The sequence below is a fragment of the Mastomys coucha genome, unplaced genomic scaffold (assembly GCF_008632895.1).
Source record: "Mastomys coucha isolate ucsf_1 unplaced genomic scaffold, UCSF_Mcou_1 pScaffold11, whole genome shotgun sequence".
NCBI classification, from domain to species: Eukaryota; Metazoa; Chordata; class Mammalia; order Rodentia; family Muridae; genus Mastomys; species Mastomys coucha.
This window is the reverse complement of record NW_022196893.1, coordinates 26,657,686-26,673,479: the sequence shown is the minus strand read 5'-3', so window position 1 is coordinate 26,673,479 and position 15,794 is coordinate 26,657,686.

Sequence of the window (15,794 nt, the reverse complement as noted above, 5' to 3'; positions counted from 1 at the left end):
CAAAACAAACCAAAAATCATCAAAGTTTATGTTGACTATCTAGTTCATCAGATCAACTAGTTATGTGAAGACTCTGTATTACTATTTACAATTGCAGTGCCCAGGTTTCTCAAATATTTGTTTGAGATTTCATTTTATGGGAAGGGCTTTGAAGGAGAAGTAGGGATCATGCCGTGAGCATGAGCAGAAGCTCAGAGGGATGTGAATAGTCCTGATCCATGCCTGAGTGGTGAGTAGATGGGGTTTGGATCAGAGGATGCATACAGACATGGGTTGGAGTCGACACTGAAAACAGTGGCTTTGGTAGAGAACTGTGGATGTTGCAGACTGTTGTCTCTGCTCTTGGTCACCAGTTGGAACTAGACCTTGTTTCCAAAGATGTCACACACTTTGATCACAAGACACGAAAAGATACAGCTGGTCCTGACCTTCAAGGTTCTTCCCTGTTGGCTAGCTTTCATGGTGTTGGAAGGTGTTTTGCTGGCTGTCTGGGGAGAAAAGCCAAGAATCGTCCTATCCAGCTATGAATTCTACAAGCTAAAATAAATAAAATATCAGCCTGGCAAGATATGCCCATTGGTGTAACAGCAGCATTTTCAACAGCTTTATAGTTGGACTTAAAGCTTGACCACAGGAGGAAACATGTCTGGTACTTTAAGTCTGGCTAAGAACCCATGGCTTGTAGTCCTCAGAGCCAAATGCTACTGTTTGGCCAAAGGAGTATCGTATCACGCTGCCTTCTTAAAATATATCTCTGTGCCACAGATTAGTGTAGCTCTCCCACCTTACCAGGGAAGCATCCTTATGCAGTGGGTGGTGTTTAGTGCAGAGACTTGCAGCTGGCTAAGGTGTAGACAATAAGGGACTGCAGACAGTGCTCAGCCCTAAATGGGACACTTCTACTGTAAAGGCTTGGGGAACACAGTGGGGGGGGGAACAGAAAGATTTTAAGAGACAGAAGCTGGAGGATTGCTGGGACAGTGTCTTCTGGATGGGACAGGGACATTGCTCTCTTGGACTCAGTGCACGTGGCTCCCTGTATAAGACATGTACAAGACAAAGCCACTCAATAGATGGAAGAGGAAGGATCTCATGACCCCTCAACCCCCGAGGAGCTATTGGCAGTGGATAGTCAGAGGGAGGGTCAGTTTTCTTCAGTGATGTGGCTTATGGTAGGTTGTGTCCATTCTCCAGTGGATAATGCCCAATACTCTTTCACATAAAGGCAACTGCAATTAGACTCAGTGGGGAGAAAAAAAAATCAAGAAGTTTGGAGGAGGATTGTGGGGGAAGTCAGGGAAGGGTTGGGGAAGGAAGGAGGTGGGCTGGATATGATCTAACCACCATGTTGTCCTGTATGAGATTACCAAAGTCTAAGTAAAAGCTTTATTAAATAAATAAAGAAGGCAGAAGAACCTAAAATATTCTAACAAGAGAGGCACATGGCAAACCCTGCAGAGATGTAAGGAGGGACTAGTGAGGCAGGAGTCTCCAGGCAGGAAGGCAGTTCAGGATGACTTCCATTACTTCCAAAGGAGGAATTTTATTCATGATTGTAATGGAAACTTCCATTGTTTCCTCTTCTTCTTCCTTCCATTCCTCCTCCTCCTCCTCCTCTTCTTCCAGCTCTGCTCCTCCTGCTCCTCCTGCTTCTCATGTATCCCAGGCTAGCTTTTAAGTCACTATGTAGCCTAGGCTGGCCTCAGATTTGTGACAAGCCCCCAGCTATAAATTCCTGAGTGCTGGACTCACAAGCATGTGCCACTACCCTGGGCACATCACCTTCTGTTGAAGACACTGAAATTCCATATTACTAACCTAAAGAGGAGTGGGAGCCCCTGTAATGCCACTCAGGTTGTTGTTTTGAAGTCATGCTCGGCCCAGTCCTATCTTTCTCACTCAGTGGCTGGTGGTTGTGTGGACTGCAGGGGGCAATGTTCTCCACATATCTAAGAAGCGCACAGGGCTGGCAAATGTCCATATTCCTCCGAGGACTGAGAACTTGGATTGGTTACTCCATACTCAAAGGAAAGGGACGGGATCTGTCTGTGAGTGCTGAGGGTGCTACTTAAACTTGGGTAGGCATGAGTAAAAATCATTTACTAAGAACTTTGAACATCCATACATTTGTGATTTCGAGTTCCTTCTAGAAAGGATAACTTCGTTTTACCGTTATGAGTGCAACTTCAGAGTAGTGATAATATTGCCTTCAGTCACACTGAAATTTTATTTTTGTTTTTATGTTTTTCTTTTTTGAGGAAGGGCCTCACTGTATAGCCCAACTAGCAATCCTCCTGCCTCAGCCTCTTGACCTCACTGTATAGCCCAACTAGCAATCCTCCTGCCTCAGCCTCTTGACCTCACTGTATAGCCCAACTAGCAATCCTCCTGCCTCAGCCTCTTGACCTCTTGAATGCTGGGATTAGAGATGAAAGCCAACTACCACATTTGTTTTAAGTTGAGTTTCTTTATAAATGTTTATATGTGTCATATGGAGGAATAGAACAACTCAATATCCATAGTCATCAATTACTAATTACTAATAAATTAGGACTTTCCTAGAGACTGTTTTAAGCAATTTATATAAATTCCCTCACTTAACTTTTCCAATGATCTTATGAAAGGATCAGAGATGTGATAAAAATTCATACAAGGAGAATCAGAGGATCATAACATTATTAATTATAAAGCATGCATCAAGGACATACCCATCTAGTTAAAACATCAGTTAGGTACTTCCTAATCCACTGTGGATCAAATGCTGGTCTCCTTCTGGTGGGATGGACACTGGTAAGACTTTCCTGGTTTTTCTTTGTTTGGTTTTGAGAGTTTTGCTGTAAAGCTCAGGTTGGCCTTAAACTCATGATCTTGGTGTCTTGCTTTCCCGAGTGCTCGGATTACAGGGGTGTACCTCTACAACAGGCTGGAAAGATCTTCCCGAAGAACAGTTTGCAGGTAAATGGAATCTTCACTCTCCAATAATCTAGAAATGTGAAGAGAGATCTTGTCCCACAGAAAAGTCACAACTCTATAGAGATGCTGTAGAGGCTGTCCATTACAATGTTATTATTCAGAAACACAAGAGACTGGACTACTGCATAACAAGAGCTTTGTGGAGGATTTTCAACTTGGTTAGGAGAAGGGAGGTAATGACTTCTATGTTCTTTTTAATTGCCTTGAAAAAATTACATTAAAACTGGTTAAAATGCTCAAGGAATTAGTATTAGTTTACTTATTACTTTTTAATGATTTATCTGTATTTGTGTGTCTTTGTATGTGCACATGTGAGTGTGAATGCACTTGGAAGCCATATAAAGGGTGCCAGATTCCCTGGAACTGAAGTTAAAAGCAGTTAAGAACTACCCAAAAGTGGGTTCTGGGAATCGAACTCGGGTCCTCTGGAAGAGTCACAAGCTTTCTTAACCACTGAGCCATCTCTTCCACCCAAGAATTAATATTTTAGTAACTACTATTCAAATTTTCTTAATTTATCTTATCAGTACTCTACTATATTATAGCCATGTTGTCAAAGAGTAAATATGACCTAGAATTTTAGCAGTTAATCATTTTGTCAGCTGGATCAGTAACTAATCATCTTCAGAAATGCAAATTTAAATAGTAATTATTATTCTTTGACAGTGATGGTGTCTGTATCCATATAACAGCCTACCAGACAATTCATATTACTAATTAAAATTTCTTTTTGAGTAGTTTTTTTTTCATGCACTTGATTCATGCTGGACAAAGCCAGCTCTTTGGTTTACTGCAGTTTCCTTTCTTAAATTTTATGTAACTTTTGTTTGAATTTTGAATAATGGAAAAGAAGGGACTTGAGCATGTAGCCAACCCATCAAATGTCTCCTCCCTCCCATTCAGATGAAATAAAAAGCAATTAATTATCTTGAGCTATCATACTGCTTTCCTTTGCTCCTATTAACTCCGTAGATTTTACTTCCCCTTCAGGAGAGAAGCTTGGTTTCACTTTGTGTAGTCTAGTGTGCTCCTGTTTTGAATTTTTCTATGCACCTGACAGTCAAAAAAAAAAAAAAAAAACCCTCCTGTTTTCTGGAAGGCTGGAGTCAGGAAGCAGTTTCTAACGACAACAAATTGAAACGTTTGCATGAGGAAGTGTTGCTTTTATAAGTGATGGGAAACTTCAAATTTGATTACAAGCAACCTTTGGCTTTCTATCTGTTCAACAATAGGCCATGTTGTTAAGGGCAATTTCCATGCACAGCATGTGGGTCCCATTTTTTCATCCTTAGACATGGTTGTTTACTGTTCGGCACTGTTTATGCATTTTAATCAGCCCTTTTCAGTCTCCCTTAATAAATCACTACAAAGAGAACGCACCAAAACAAGGACCATTATGCCGTATTGGTTACCCTCACACATAATTCGCTGCTTGGAGTTTCATTCAGTACACAGATTTAAAAAAATAGATGAATAACAAGAACAAAAAATCTATAGCCAAGAGTATTGTATTTTGAGTTGCAACATTTCTGGCTAAATAACGTCTTTGAGCTCCATTCTCTAACAGCAGGAGCCTGACTTTAAAATTCAGTTCAAGCAAGAATGACTTAACAATTGGAACCTGCCCTCAGTCCTTGGGACTGGAAGTCTTTTCTTGATGGGATGGAGCTGACAGCCTAGTTCCTGCTTGGCAGGCACTCCCCTGAACTGAGCCTGTATTAGCAATAGATAATAAATGTTTTGACATTCAGGTATCTTGCTGTCTGAGAAGAGCATTACGGTTAAGGCAACAGTAGGAAAAGAAAAAGAGTTTTGGGTCTTTATGCCTGAGCGAGGAAGGACAATGGCATCTTAGCATCATCTGGCATCCAGGCAAAGGCTCCGCTTGATCTACGGCTCTTTCTCTCTTTAAAGGCAAACTTTGATTTTCTCTTAAATAAGCTTTGTAAAAAGTGCATTTTTTTCCTCCAAGATTTTTTTTTTTTTAATGAACTCATTGGACTTTCTTTAACTTTGGTTTCTAGCATGAAACAGATGTTTTACTAAGACATAGTGTTTTAAATCTCAGGAGGAATGAGAATGCCACAAGGGAAAGGCAAGCCAAGGACACTGTTTAACATGGATTTAAATTCTAAGACATGATATGGCGCTTTAAATTTAAGCCCAGTGATCAGTACTGGCATATGTCAGAAGTATTAGTAGAAAATTAACTTAATAAATATGTGTTACAGCTTAAAGCTTAGGGAGGTAGTTTAGGAAATGTAGGAATTATATGAAAATAATTTAAATAATTAGGAACCAAAACAAGCGATGATTAAGTGTACATATTAAGCTTCCTTTCAAAATACATTGTATAGCTCTTGGACGTCAAATTACAAAATCCCCTGGAGTCCTATGGAATTCAGCAAAAGTAGGTACTTCTCACAGGTCCTCAAAAACCCAGTCAGTCCAAATTCCATGTGTTGGGGAGACACAGTGGGTTCCGTGAAGAGTTCAATGTGCTGGGTAGTGACGCATGTCCGTGACCTCAACTCATAGAAAGCTGGGTCAAGAGAATTGGCGAAAATTTGAGGGTAGCCTGGGATATATATCGAGATACTGTCACAAAAGTCAAAGACCAAGAAGGCAAAACGAACAAACTAAACACAAATGGCAGAAAAAAAAATCGAACAAACAAAAAAGATATAAAAGAGGTGGACACTAGAGTTTGGGGACCTCTAGAAGCATTCGTGTGAACGTGACAGGCATCCTTTGCGAGGGGTTCAGGTTTTAATTCTTCATATCCATCGGCACTGAACAAAAATGTCCTGTTTTATAAAAATGAATTTAGCAGCCGGGCACTGGAGGCTCACGCCTTTAATCCCAGCACTTGGGAGGCAGAGGCAGGCGGATTTCTGAGTTCGAGGCCAACCTGGTCTACAGAGTGAGTTCCAGGACAGCCAGGGCTACACAGAGAAACCCTGTCTCAAACAAAACAAAACAAAACAAACAAACAAAAAAAATGAATTTAGTGATTCACTTTTAAAAAGTTTTCTAAACCATCAGGATGCAAATTATTCCTATTTAGCTCCCCGTTTCCCCACACCTTAGTCTTTATATTTAGATATTCTTATTTTTCCGACCCAGGCTTTCAACCTTCGACAGGCTAGCAGATGTAACCTTTGCACAATGACTGTCCTCATTGTTTCTGAATCCATGGATCTTAAGGACATAGACTGGTAACTCCTAATATTTTCTTCAGTGAGTAAAAATCAATTTTAGTTAGGCACATTTTATACACGTACAAACAAAACAAAAACCAAAACCCCTACATTTACCAACCTTTCTTATGGGTAGGCATGGGAATATGGTTATGTTCTGGCTAAGAGTGTGTCATCAGAAATATTGTACAAATTCTTCTAGATGTTATATTGTAAAAAGAGTGTTTTCCCTCTCTCCCCAAACATGGATTCCCACCAATGAAGTAGTTTTAAACCCAGCAGGTTGGTTGCACCCCTGTCATTATTCCACTATTACATCAGTGGGTGCATCTTCTCTGATCGGCACACCAGCGTGCATGTTCCGTAGCTGTTCAGAACTATTGGTGACAATTCCACCCCAGCAGATTTCATGGTCTATTCTGATCCTTCAAATGTTCCCATCACAAAAACAGGGCTTACAGTTCAGTCTCAGCTCATTTTTCCCCCTGCAGTTGAAGCAGTCAGTGCTTCCACTACTAGGGAGCCGCCATTTTGTTTGGATTGCAATTAGAGGCAGTGGCAATAGCCTGTATTGTATATGGAGCCTCAGGAGCTTCCCTTGCCAGCAGCTTGCAGGAGAGTAGCTTTGGTAACCACTTTGATAATTTTGAATCAAAATGCCTCCCCCCCCCAACCCCTGTAAGCGCACAGGAAGTGGCACTACTTGAAAAGGGTTAGAAAATATAGTTTTGTTGGAGTAGGTGTGGCCCTGTTGGAGGAAGTGCATCATTGTGAGTAGGCTTTGGGATCTCAGAAGCCAGGCCCAGTGGCTCCCTCTCTCTTGTCTGCAGATCCAGATGTAGGACTCTCATCCACCTTGCAGACACCATGTCTGCCTGCACACGACCATGCTTCCCACCATAACAGTGATAGACTAAGCCTCTGAAATGTAAGCCTTTCTAAGAGTTGCCCTGGTCCTGGTGTCTGTTCATAGCAATAGTAACTGTAACTATGACATTAATCTACCCCCGACATTGGTATTTTCATGTCGTCTGGGTGTGACTTTTTCAAACTTTTCAAAGCACCTTCTAAGTTTAAACATCCTAACTGCTTGTTTGTGCATTTGCAGGCACAGGCTACGATATGCTTTAGGATATACACTTTCTTTTCTTGTACCATCTGTTTCTTCCTCTATTGTGAAACTCCCAAAGATGTCACAGCTGTGTCTGACCCTGGATACAAATGATGGCTGAGATCTCTAAAGACCCACTGCCATCTTTTCTAAGCAAATGTCAAATGGTTGTAGGATTTAGTGGCTAAGGGAATATTTTAAAAAAGCAAGGTTCCTAGCTATCACGTGCTGTCCCTTGAGTTTTTGATCTTGGCTGTTCTGATTGGTTTAGGTTGGAATCTCAGGGTCATTTTGATTTGCATTTCCCTGATCACTAAGGATGTTGAACATTTCTTTAAATGCTTCTGGGCCATTTGAGACTCCTCTGTTGTGAATTCTCTGTTTAGCTCTGTAGCCAATTTTTTAATTGGGTTATTTGGTTTGTTGGAGTCTAACTTCTTGAGTTTTTTGTTTTTTATATATACTTTGGATATCAGCCCTCTGTCAAATGTAGGGTTAGTGAAGATCTTTTCCTAATCTGTAGGTTGCTGTTTTGTCCTATTGATGGCATACTTTGCCTTACAGAAGCTTTTCAGTTTCATGAGGTCACATTTATCAATTGTTGATCTTAGAGCCTGAGCCATTGGTGTTCTTTCTGTCCAGGAAATTGTCTCCTGTACCAATGTGTTCAAGGCAATTTCCCACTTTCTTTTCTGTTAGATTTAGAGTATCTAGTTTTATATTGAGGTCCTTGATCCACTTGGACTTGAGTTTTGTGCAGGGCAATGGATCTATTTGCATTCTTCTACATGCAGAAAACCACTTGGACCAGCACCATTTGTTGAAGATGCTTTCTTTTTTGCATTGTACGGTTTTGGTTTCTTTGTTGAAAATCAAGTGTTCATAGGTATGTGGATTTGTTTCTGGGTCTTTGATTCTATTCCATTGATCAACCTGTAGACAGCACATGGGATTGCAAACTTGTACAACTACTTTGGAAATCAATCTGGCAGAGTCTCAGAAAATTGAATATAGTTCTACCTGAAAACCCAGCCATACCACTCCTGGGCATATACCCAAAGATGTTCTACCATACCACAAGGACACTTGCTCCACTATGTTCATAGCAGCTTTATTAGTAATAGCTAGAAACTGGAAATAACCAAGATGTCCCTCAACTGGAGAATGGATACAGAAAATGTGGTTCGTTTATATAATGGAATACTATTCAGCTATTAAAAACAAGGTTATCATGAATTTTGCAGAATTTTGAACGGAACTAGAAAATATCATCCTGAGTGAGGTAACTCAGACTCAAAAGAACATGCATAATATGTACTCTCTGATAAGTGGATATTTAGTCAAAAAGTACAGAATACCCATGATACACCCACAGACCAAATAAGTTAAACAACAAGAAAGGCCTAAGCAAGGATGCTTAGAATCTCACTTATACACTTAGAAGGGGGAACAATAGACTCATGGGAGGCAGAGGGAGGGAGAGCCTTGGTGGGAGGGGAAAAGGGAGGGTATTGGGGGGGTAGGATCAGGTGTAGGGAGAGATAGGAGAGAGGTCAGGAGAATATATGGAAATCTGCAGCTGCAGATGGAGTGAAGTGGGAGGGAAGGATCTCTAGGAAGTCCACGAAACCTGACACGGAGGAGGCTCACAGAAGTTAATTTGAGTGACCTTAGCCAAAATGCCTAACAGTGGGGACATGGAACCTGAAGAGGCCACCTCCTGTAGCCAGGCAGGACTCTCAGCAGATGGATAAAAACACCAACTGACCTACAAAACTTTCAACTCCACATTTTTCCTGTCTAAAAGAAATGTTTGGACAAAGATGGAGCAGAGACTGAAGGAACGGCCAACCAATAACAAGCCCACCCTGAAACCCATCCCACAGGTAAAGCACCAACTCCTGATATTATTAATGATACTCTGTTATGCTTGCAGAGCCTAGCACAACTGTCCTCTGAGAGACCCAGCAGCTGACTGAAACATGTAGAGACCCACAACCAAACACTGGACAGAGGTCAGAGACTCTTAAGGAAGAGTTGGGGGAAGGACTGAAGGCCCTGACGGGGATGTGAACCCCACACTAGGACCAACAGAGTAACTAAGCTGGACCCCTGGGACCGCTCAGAGACTGAGCCACCAACCAAAGGACGTATACATAGACTGGAACAAGTCCCTGGCTCATATTTAACAGACAGACATGCAGCTTAGACTCCACGGCTGTTTTGTCCTGCCTCAGTAGGAAAGATGAACCTAATCTGGTAGAGGACGTGATGAGCCAGGGTGGTGGCAGTACCAGGGAGGGGGCCTACCCTCTCCAAGGAGAAGGGGAGGGACTCTATGAGGGGAAACTGGGAGTGGGAACATTGTGTAAATAAATAAATAAATAAACAAATAAATAAATGTCAATGCAGCATGAGAAGATTCCATTACTTGTATCAATTTTTTCCCTTAAAAGAACAAGAATGGGAGGTATTAGCCTATCAATATACAATTTAAAATCCCTGTGCACCACCCTACCCCTTCTTCATAGAGTACCCCTACCAGGCTTCTGCACACCTCCCGACCCCAAGGGGTGAAGATGTGGTTTACGGCTCACACTGCTTATATTGGGTCTTGTCATCCTCGCTATGCTTGCTACTCTGCTAGAGCTGGCCCCTGGGTCTGACAGACTCTAGGCAATGCCTGTTGGTACTTCTGGCTGTAGAAAGGGGTCCGGGCTAGGTAGCCAATCTGTACTTTCAGTATTTTCTTTTCTATCGGGTGAGAATTATACACAGCACATGCTTGGGGGTAATTTCCCACCTTTGGGACAGAGTGTTTTTCAATTGGATCGTAGCTATCTTTACAGGGTTGGAGATATATTTAAGAGCCATTGTGCTCAGCGCTCTTCCATCAGCTGTCAGATTATTGAGGTTATGCACCCCAAAGAACTGTAATTCCCCAAGAACCTCATGCTAGCAGAAGAAGGAAAAGACTGAAGCCTGGTGTCAATTGGAGGAGTGCACAGCATTCGGACAGGAACTGAGACGCTGGCCAGGACTGCCCAGTTATTCATACCGCTAACCTATTTAATCCTGAAGCTTACATTAAGACCCCAGAGATGTGTTTTATGAGGGTTCCTGGATATCTTTGCTTCTCTTTTCACAATAACTATGTCTGTTTTTCACTATTAATTATATCTTTAGTTGGACTGTTGAGGATGAGGGGCTGAGTCTGGCTTGACAGGGCCCAGGCTTTGAACTGTGACTTCAGTAATATTTCTGATTTATCTCTAGCCAGCTGTAAGTCATTTTCTCAATTAGTGATCAATGAGGGAGGGTCCAGTCCATTGTCAGTGGTGTTGACCTTGGGCTGGTGGTTATGGGTTCTATGAGAAAGCATGATGAGCAAGTCAGTAAGCAGCACCCCTCCATGGCCTCTGCATCAGCTCCTGCCTCCAGGATCCTGCTCTCCTTTGGTGATGAATGGCAATATGAAAGCATAAGCTGAATAAACCCTTTCCATTATGAAACTGTCCCACAGTTTCATGAACCTAGTTCTGTCTCAACCGAAGGGAAAAAAGGAGAGCCTGAAACACAGAGTTTGAGAACAAAAGGACACGGAGCCAAGTTGAGGGTTTCCAATCAAGGCTCGTTACTTTACTTTTGGGTTTCAGCATTTATACATGAGAGCCAAACTGGATCTTTAGGTTACAATGACATTTGCAAAACATAAACATTGAGAAGTCAGGGAAGAGTCAGGGAAGAGTCACGAGCGAAGGTCACCAATGGCATAGGGAAGCTCTGTTCTAGAGGCAACGAAGGTTGTCCCTCATCCGGGCAGCCAGACTTGGTAAATGTGTAAGAGCCACCCAAATGGTACTGGTTTTAAAAGCATGAAGGGGTCATGGAGAGAAGCTGAGGCTTGGCACAGTGAGTGGCCAGGAAAGACTATGGGTGAAGGTGCAGCCTCAATGACAGTTGAAGATCCAGGATCAAAGGGGTCATACAGAGAAGTTGAGGCTTGGCACCATGAAGAGAGCCTATGAGAGGCTATTGGAGAAAGTGCAGCCTAGTCGCAGCAGAAGACCCCAGCATTTAGAGATGCCAGTATATGGGATGACCACCAAGAACAGCAGCATCTAGTAGGTCCAGTCAGAGCTTACAAGACAATCTGTGTATGCTATAGATGGAAGAACTAGAGAAGTGACAAGAGTCCTTCAGAGGAATCCAGATCATGAATGGATCCCAGACAAGGGACAATTGGAGTTTGATTTCGATTTGATTGTGACTGTGTCTCCTGATTTTTTTCCTCTTAAAGTAAAAGGTATTTGGTTTATTTTTGACTTTACTGGAGTCCACAACTGAGAGACTTTGTATTTTAAAAGACTGGATTTTAAGAGAAATTGGCCAATTAAAAAAGACTGAAAATGTAATGTGTTGAATTTGTAAAGACTGTGGGACTTTTAAAGTTACTTATGTTTGTAATATGAGCTCTTAGGGATGAGCACGAAAGGAAGGGCTGTGGCTTAATAGGAATATGTTTGTGTGTCAAGTTGTCAAGGTTTTAGCTTTACTGGTTGGTTTTGTGTGTCAACTTGACACGTGCTAGAGTCATCAGAGAGGAAGGAGCCTCAGTTGAGAAAATGCCTCCATGAGATCCAGCTCTAAGGCATTTTCTCAACTAGTGATCAATGTAGGAGGGCCCAGCCCATGGTAGGTGGTGCCATCCCTGGGCTGGTGGTCCTGGGTTCTATAGGAAATCAGGTTAAGCAAGCCAGTAAGCAGAACCCTCCATGGTCTCTGTATCAGCTCCCACATCCATATCTCTGCCCTGTTTGAGTTCCTGTCCTGACTTATTTTGGTAATAAAGAGCAGTATGGAATAATTATAAATCGAATAAACCATTTCCTCCCCAATTTGCTTTTTGATCATGGTGTTTCATTCCTAAGGCAATATCCATCTATTAGTGCTCGCTGCCCCTGCCACTCCGAAGCTTCCAGGAATCAAAGCCTATTTAGTGCCAGCATCATCTACCCAAGCTGAAATGTACTGTAATTAAAAGTAGGGGATCATTTGTCAGGTCACAAAGTGGGTCCCAAAATGTCAGTGCTGCTGACAGTGATGGCTCAGGCTGAACCTGGGCTGGATTCTTACCGAGTAAACAGGAACATAAACCCGGCATTGCTCAGCAGCCTCCTAATGTTGATTTCTGCACATCAGGAAAGCCACTACCTCTCTTCATCCCTGAGAGTCAGCAGACAGGGGCAGAAGACATCTTATTCCCAATTAACCCATCCAACCTGAATCTGCTCCAAGACTCCAGCGGCTGACTATGGTATAAAACCTGCTTGTTTTCTGGCCAAGTTGCTGCAGAAAAGTATACAGAAGAATGTCACATCTCTCTCTCGACCGGCAAAAAAGACGCGACTCCTTGAGCTCAACTCCAAGCAGTTTTTAATCAGGTTCCTTGAAAAACTTCTTCAGATAGGCTACTCTAATGCGCAAGCAGGTGCGACTGACAAGCACAGCCAGTTAAGGACTTGCTTGTTATTGAGAGCGCTCGCTGTCGGGAGCGGAAGGCGGGAGCCTGCGCCATCTTTAAAGCACGGCCCACCGCGGCTCTCCACAGAAGAACTGAAATGTACTAGACAAAAATTGACAGCATCCCCCCAAATGCACTAAGCCATAGCTATACTGTACTGTTATAAGAAGCAAACCAGACATAAAATAAACCAGGACAATAAAATACTTGATAAACATGAGGACATCATGAACAGGAATTCTACATTCTTCCCCAAAACCGAGAAAGCACATTTATTTTATCATGTTCAGCATGTATTGGGCCATGTACTGGGCTGTAAAGAAGATGTCAAAAGCAAGGAGAAAGTCATGTTTGTTTCATTAGATGAAGGAAAGTTCAGCCCTTTTGATAAACTGGCAATGAGTTAGGAATAAGTAACTATTAATAAAATAGTACGGTGTTGGCAATATACTCCATATGGAGATGGTGCTTACTTTTGGAATTTCCTACTTTATATTTTACATCTATGTTTGGCCATGGGTCACTGGAACTGTAGACATCAAATCCACAGATAAGGGACCTTGCTGTGCGCTTCCTCCCTGTACTGCCCCCAGAGCCTTTGACACACTCTTGACAAGATTCCCAGAAATTACTGACAACAATGGAGAAGACATTGAATAAGATACAAGCATCGGATTACTTTTAGAAATAATTATTTATAATATTGAAGAATTTAAAAATCTAGCCTTATCATGCCTTTGAAAGAATTCGAGAGCGGCTTATCAGTTCTGAGGAGCTATAATGTGCACACACACAAACCATGTTAAGGTTTATAATAGGACGATTAAGTGTCAGTAAGCAGAAAAGGGGACAAAACACAAAGACACGTTTAAAAATAAAACAGTCATGTCTTAAAATAAAACTCATCAGCAAAGCTGAAACCATAAAATATGCTCATGCATGGGAAAAGATTTTAAACAGTGAAATCAACTCATTTCACCTCATCAAGGACTTACACTCATGTGCGTGAGCACCGTTCAGTTAGATCACAGCAAAATAATTGTGTCTGGAACTTGTTGGTGTAAAAGCAGAAATGTTTAGGTCAAATCTCCTTAAATAATTTTAAGGTTCATTTAAAAACTTTTTTTTTCTGTGTATTTGTATGAGTGCGTGCAGGTGCTCAAGGAGGCCAGTAGAGGGCGCAGAATTCTATGAAGCTAGAGTTACAGGTGGTTGTGAGCGGCCTGCTGTGGGTGCTGGAAACTGAATTTGTTACCTAGGCAGAAGCAGGCTATGAGCTTAACTACTGTGCCGTCTTCTCTCCAGCTCCCTTACATACTTATAATTATAAGAAGAAAAATTAGTTTCCATGAGCACATGTGCACACAAAAAAATTAAAACCGAACTACCGTCGTCTGTGGAGGCTGCTATGGAATCAGTCTTCCGGGCACTGTGCTTTATCACTGTTTTTATGTATTAAAGAAATAACATGGAAATGGGAGGTTTGTTGTTTCCAGACTAACTTGGGCGATATTTTTATTGCCACCTGTTGCAAGGACACTTCCACAGTTTACAAATACAGATTACTATTCATCTCTTCTGATGTTTATCTGCAAGGCACTGGGCAGGAACATCTGGATGGCCTAGAGTGAGGTGGATATAGTGGCGCCACCTGTGTTTGGGTTGTGTGTATGTGTGATCTTTACCACCATTTATGTGTCCTGTCCCCTCCAGCGAATAGAGGGGAATTCGAGAACTCTGATGCTTTCGGCCTTTGAGCAGTTATAAGCGCCAGAGGGAATATGGTCCACGCCACATTTGCCACGCAGAAGGGAGTACTCTATTGAGGGAGCAGGTTATACAGAGACAGGGGAGGAGCAAGCCAAGCCGGGCAGGTTTTGAGATCTATGGAGACGGATCCCAATGGTGTGGGACCTTCAGAGGATGCAAAGACAGGCAACAGGAGCAGAATCAGTTTGGGCAAAGACAGGCAAAACAGGAAACTGTGTGAACTGGTGTAGCTGGTAGGTGGGAGATTTTAAACTGGATAGAGAATTTCAGGGAATTAGTTTTGAGATCAGATGGGAGAGGCACAGTGAGCACCCCCTCCCCCAGCAAATCCTTCTTGTTTAATAAACACTTCCCTATTTGAATCATTGTAAGAACCCAAGTCCTTTATGGCTTAGATTGGAACTGTCATCAAACATAAGAATAATCTAGCCCACTCGCCACTCCTCACTGGCCCTCACCTCAGATCCTCACATTACACTGTTTGGACTTATCACTGCCATCAGCAAGGTCAAACAAACACCACACCCACACACGCAGGCAGGTAGGCAGGTGTGCTACGCAAGCATGCCTGTCCTCATACAGCAACCCCTTACCCCCCCCCCCCCGTCATCCCCATCACCAATTTAAAGAGAAGAGTTCATTTATTTGAGAGAGAAAGACTATGAGTACATGGGAGAGGTTGGAGAGCATAAAAGGAAGAGGAGAGATAGATGCTGTCATTACTTTTGGATTTCAGTTAAAATTATTAAAAAGTGAAATTATACCTTAAATGAAAAAAACAGGACAGGATCTCAGGAGGCAAGCTGAATGTGATGAATGTCTCCTGTAACTACCAGCTCAGCCAGTGCTGGGCACAGCATCACCCGGCTCTTCTCCTCAAGAATCAGCTGCTTCTGCTGTGCTGACAGCTACACAGTGTTGGTCAGCTGTCCTACCACTCCTTAATTTTGTTTTCTAATCACTGATCTTATCTTTTTACTTAAAATTCCTGTTCTTAACTGTATTGAGTGGCAGCCTTCATTCTGAGTTGCAGGCATTCATGATCCATCTGGCCAGGTTTCCTTGTTCAAAGGATTTTAGCGTAACCCTCCAGGCTTTCCAGATTTCAGCCTGTGACTCAAGGACCTTGATACTCTGTTTCCACCAGATTCTTTCTCTTTGTTTTCATTTTCCTCTGTTTCCACCAGGTTCTTTCTCTTTGTTTTCATTTTTTTTT